Source organism: Rhipicephalus sanguineus, chromosome 8, assembly GCF_013339695.2.
Source record: "Rhipicephalus sanguineus isolate Rsan-2018 chromosome 8, BIME_Rsan_1.4, whole genome shotgun sequence".
NCBI classification, from domain to species: Eukaryota; Metazoa; Arthropoda; class Arachnida; order Ixodida; family Ixodidae; genus Rhipicephalus; species Rhipicephalus sanguineus.
The window spans coordinates 121,846,686-121,852,685 of NC_051183.1; the positions used below are offsets into that span (position 1 = coordinate 121,846,686).

At 45.2% G+C, this 6,000-nt stretch overlaps 1 long non-coding RNA gene across 1 annotated transcript in view; it reads right to left on the reverse strand.

Annotated features, from left to right (window-relative positions):
* The window catches only part of LOC119402337 (uncharacterized), a 57,866-nt gene extending 54,352 nt beyond the window's left edge, over window positions 1-3,514 (reverse strand). Inside the window, exon 1 of the long non-coding RNA XR_005185756.2 lies at window positions 3,347-3,514. This is a non-coding gene — a long non-coding RNA (uncharacterized LOC119402337). The remainder of the gene's footprint in view (window positions 1-3,346) is intronic.
* Between the last annotated feature and the right edge of the window lie 2,486 nt (window positions 3,515-6,000).

Sequence of the window (6,000 nt, forward strand, 5' to 3'; positions counted from 1 at the left end):
CACACGTCGATAAGTACGCTCCGTGTGTGCACATGCGGAGCGCGCTTAGCCTTCAACATGGCGGAAATGCGCACTGCGGCCGCTAGATGGCAGCAGATTTTGCATAAGGTCTATTGGCACGACGCACTTCTTAAAATATTTCCGTCGTACCGACGGAGCTGTGTAGTTCTTATCCCACGCAGTAAACGGAATTAGCGGCGTACAATTCGCCACGCCGAAGCGAAGTACTTCGTTTGAAGTATTCCTGAAGGTTTGCTATTCGTCCGTAGCCGCAAAAAGCAAGCGGGACTCGTTTTGCTTTGCCATTTTCACGCATCGACACTCACCGCACAAAACTGCGAGCTACGCGCCGGGAAGGGAATAAATTGGACTAAGTGGCCACGTTGGCGCTCCGCGCTCGGGGAGCGGTGGCGGCATCAACTGAGCGCACGAGGCCTATACTGCCCCATGGGAGTGATCCCAATGTGCATTGCAAGTGTTGCGAAAGCGTGGATGCTCCACACAAACGTGCCGAGCACTCAGAAGTGCTACAGATGCATTTAAATAATTAACGGGTCCTCAGTGAAAAAACAGCGTGACGTAGACGCAGACTAGGATGCACACAGGACCAGCGCTGCCTGCGTTGCCATTTTCACGCATCGACCTTCACCGCACAAAACTGCGAGCTATTCCACAGGAAGGGAACATGGACAAATTGGGCAAAGAGGTGGCGTTGGCGCTCCGCACTCGGAAAGCGTTGGCGGCATCAACTGCGCTGGTCCTGTGTACTGCCTAGTCTGTGTCTACGTCGCGCTGTTTTTTCACTATGGGTTTGTACCTGGGCTGGGCAGTATCGCCATACAAGAGTATCGCGATAGCATTTCAGAGATACTTTTGAGTATCTGTATTTCTGTATCGAGATACATTTGAAAAATGTATTTGTATCTCAGTAGTGAAACACATTTACGATGTATCGTTTGTATCGCGATACTATGCAAGACACGGGTATCTCGTTACATATTTTTCGTCGGAAATGAGTTGACGCGAGTTTCCAAGGGGGTATGACGGTTTTTTTTTTTTTTTCATTTGTTTTTGTGCCAAGACAAGCAAAGGCGCGCCGCCGGTCGCCGACACAAGGGCGGCGAAGCAGAGAATGGCTCATGTTGCAAAGCGCGCAACGCCGCAGAAGGCAGAATCGCGGAGGCAGTGTTGTCGGCCTCTGCCAACGAAAGTCGCTCTCTCTCAAGGCCAGTACAGCACGCCTAATTTTTTTTCGGGTGGCAAGCCATTACTTCGTGACCCCCGCGCGGATACCGCGTTGGAACGGAGACTGCAATGCTGCGCATGCGTTTGGTTTTTTCAAAGCGGCGGCACTTCCAAAAGCACTTCCCGTAGTCGCGGTGGAAGTGACTAGAAGATGGCTATCTTTGTCGCGCTTTCAGCCACCTCTCCAACGTGTCAGGGTGAGCTCCTAATTGATTACAAGCGTGAAACGGTCTTTTGTGGTACCAGGATCCCCCACCGCCCGAGCCGACTTCGCCTGTTGCGGATTGCTGAAATGAGTGCTGGTAGCGTCGGTGGTGCTGACAGCTTTATTGAAGAGTGAACCTTTCCACCCAGGCGACGAGTGTTTGCTGTTGTTCCTGATGGGGCGCTCTGAGCAGCTGTCCCTGTTTACACGTCTGTTTAGAGAGCTGGCAGGAGCGATGTGTGAGGGCTTAAACCTTCTCACCCCCAAAGAGCGTGATTTTAGGAAGACAATGTTTGAATCGTGCAGTTTGTACATATTGCGCTCCATTGCGCGTAGGTACACTTGAAAGTTGGAAGTCAGCGCGCTCTTTACCTCAGTTGACTCGTCACTTCCTGATCGTTTTATCCGCTGTTAACATTTTGAAGTGAACCCACACCAACTTGCCCAAGCGTCAACCCTTGCAAACTGCGCGTAGGTAATTATGGCCGGCCTATACGAGCAGCGGAATCCTCAGCTGTCTGACCCGGCGCCGACCGGGTAATACGGTTGAGGATTCCGAAGATGGGGACCGACTTCGGCTTCTGAACGGTCACAACCCACGTGAGGGCGGAAGTGTTTCGTTTTGTAGATGACCCGAGAAGAGATATCGCCACGCTGCAGGGAAATCCGGCTACCAAGGCAGTATTCATTCACTATAACATGAATTTGTGCTCGTCTTCAGCAGTAGAGAGACTTTTCTTTCGTGAGTCTTGTGCTGAGGCTTAACCGACGCTGTCTAAAAGACAGCCTATTTGAGAAGCTCACACAGCAACCTTCTCAGCAAAGCAGATCTTAAGTGAAAAATAAATGTCCACTTTTTCTCAATTAACTAGTGTTCATTAGTGATTCGAGTCATTTGCTTAAACTGTGCTATTCCGAGCATAGCTCATTTTGATGTCACCAAGTATGCCGATTTCGGTGTCTAATGCATGTTACTGTTGCTATGAAATAGTATATTTATTACAATTTATACCTGTAATTATGTCATTATTACTAATTATGTACTTTGCCCCCCCCCCCCTTCTGTAATGTTTTAATGGAGCTGAGGGTACTGTTATAAATAAATAAATGAACTCAAAGTTTCAATGCGCTGCACTAATAAATGACTTTGCTTAGTATGAACATCTTTCAAATAAAGTATTCCAGTATCTGTATCACTGTATCTGTATTCCGGAATACTTTTATCGTCTTATTGCAAAAGTATCTCCGAAATATCCCGTTACATTACAGCCAAATGTATCTCGGTATCTGTATTTTAGGCGTCCGGTTGATGTATTTCGATATCTGTATTCCGGAATACGTTTCTGAGTATCTCTGCCGAGCCCTGGTTTGTACCAACTAGATCGCATCAATTCGCTCATAATTTAACGAGTATTGAATGCGAAAGCACGGCTTGTCGAAGTTTGTCACCTATGAGCCCCGAGAAGTTGGAGCGGCATCACTGGGTTCCATGGAATAAAGTGTCGCTCTCTACCGGCGACACGGCGATGTGGCCAATTCGCTTCGTCGCACTACGTTGTAAGGTGCTTATGTTCGCTTTTTTACCTTTCCCCGAGCTTTACATTGAGGACTAAACATACATTGAAGACTAAACATCAAGTTGTGTTAGCTTATTTATGAAATATGACAGCCCGCAACAAACTATAGGGGCGGTTTTTGTTAGTGCAACTGCCCATATAACAATTCACAATTCTAGAGCAATGTGTATTTTTAACTCAAAAGCTCGATTACTACATTAAACAGTGTTGCTAGATATACTTCTTTTCTATTTCTTTATCTCGTTGAAAGCATAGTCTGACAACCATATCAACACATTCTTGTAGAAAGGGCAATATGAAGTGAAAAATAAAGACTCACGTGTACTATATTATAAGCTGCCTGTGAGACTTCAATTTCCGAAATTTTCTCTGTTGTAGAACTTACTACAATGGAATATACTAGCGCAGGGAAAACTGCTACCAGCACTGAAAGAACGTTCTTCTGCGTCCGCATGATGCACCATACTGCGAACAGCTTCCTGGCGTGATCTTTTATACAACACTATTTTACAGCTGACGCCTGAAATTATTTATCTGTGCATCGAAGAAATAACAATGTGGAAGTGGGAACAATAGAAATGTGGAAATGACGCAGATAGGATAGTGCGTCGTGTGTTTCGCAGTCTGCTACTCATACTTTTAAACGACAAGAAAAAAATACCACCTTTGCTGCCGGCTAACACTAGGCTATTTTCACAAATTAAGTAAGCAGCTTATTGTAAAATGTCTCAGCTTTATAGCTATGTTTTACACCATCATCAGCAACAGACATTTATATCCAGTGTCGAGCGAAGTCCTCTCCCAACGACATTATATTATCGTTGCCGTGAACAATCTGATTGGAAGTTACGCCTGACAGTATCCTAGTGCATCACATTGTCCAACTTTTCTGGGTCATCGACAGCGTTCTCTTCTTTTAGCAGCAATTATAAAACTGAAGTAACTAGTGTCATTTTACCCGTTTCGCAGCATTATCCCTGTTCAGTGTATGACCAACTGTTTGCTGTACATCACTGACTTTGTAATCCAGGCGCTGGTCTAGCTTCCACTTACTGCTACTAAGAACACTTGGGTTCAACCGCTCGTATTGCTGGCCATAATTTCTCAAGATCGTTTGCTAAGCCTTATCTGTCTTACATGTACACTATATTCTGCTCACGATAATAGGCAAACAGTTTGCACTATTGTTTTTCACAATAGCGTTAAGCAACTGGTCATGATTTGCTATGCGTGTACCTATTCGTTACAAATAATTTTTATTCTAGTATTCGTCTGGGGAGGACTACTACTTGGCAAAATTGCCATGGTTCTTTCCGGTGAAGCATGCGCCAGACAGCGCTGGACTGCTTCTGAAAACTATTGTGGAAATTTAGTGGTATAGCGGCGTACACTTTCGGCATATTGCCAATGTTGAAAGCATGCAACAGACATGCTATTGAACGCTGGCAACTATTCACAAGGCATGCACATAGGTCGCCCACGGCATACGGCATTTGCATTTGCGTTTATTCCCGTGTACAAAAAACGCACTCCATTATACCCTATGAAGGCATTTTCCTAAAATACGAAATAAAGAATTGGCAGTACTCGACGTGTACTCTCAAAGCCTTGCAGCCGCGGTGCCTATTCTCGGATCCCTGCAGAGCATTATTCCGCCCGAAGCGCTTTTGTACTTTCTCCAAATATGTAGAAAGTTACCAACGCTCATCACAGTTTTCTAGCAAACTAAATGGCGCTCTGAACTTTCTACGAATACATCTATATCCCAGTATCATCTCTTGTGCTCATCTGTTCGTGTCTAGCGGCCAGAGTAGCATTGTCATACTAGAAAATGTACTTTTTCAAGCTGCAAGTTTCTGAAGTTATGCCTTTCTCAGTAGTGAAATCCTTTTATATAGTTGTGAGAGAGTGGTATATATATATATATATATATATATATATTAGGAAAAAGGTATACGCTTCTAAAAAACTGTTTATTTGTCGACGTTTCGATCGGAGACCGATCTTCATCAGATCGGTCTCCGATCGAAACGTCGACAAATAAACAGTTTTTTAGAAGCGTATACATTTTTCCTAATTATTTTACGGCAACCGAAGACAGACTCTTCATAACCTACGTACCATATATATATATATATATATACAAGAAGGTAGGGAAGGAAGGGTCAATAGAATTGTATCTCCTTTGCTACCCTGCAATAGGGGAACGGGTAAAAAGATGAAAAGAGAAGAGGATAGATAAAGCAGGCGTGAACACCAAAAAACAATAAGCAAAATGAAAGTGAAGGTGACGAGCGGGAGCATTTGTGTAGTTGTGAAGTGATTTGCACAGCTACGAAGAAATATGAGCCATTCTACTCCGTAAATGTGTATGAGCAGTGGAGCTGATGGGTGAACTCCCGCTTCTGGTATCGTCGGCGTTCTTCATAAGCGCACTGCCCCTCAGGGGTTCTCCAAATGAGCGGCGGACCTACACTTGCCACGCGCGACCACACCAATGAAACGGCTAGACTCGATAGACGTGGCGAAGGACGTACGAATGGCGTGCATTTTCACTTAAGTTTTCTGCACAAAACACCTCGATCGGCCCAGCCATTACAGTGCCTCCGACACCGGCTCACCTTTGACCAATCGACGGAGTTATCACGCGATGTCACCGCTCGACGTCATTGGGAAGTAATTGCGATGATCTGTGACGTCGTCGTTCACTGAGAGGAGGTCAAATGGTTTTTTTTTTCTGCTCGTAAAGAGACGCAGACGCGTGGCGCTGGTGTTCCATGACAGCTCCGCTGGAAATCATTTGACGCGATAGCGTTAAAGAGCGCGTTCCGCAGAAATTCCAGTTTCGGTGTCGGCGGCGTCTTTAGTTGTGAGCGAAAAATGATCGGTGTCCCTTAGTGAAACTTTAAGCAGATTCAAATAAAGAAATAATAAAAAAATGTTGGTTCGCGTGGGCGCAGGGATTAGAACCTG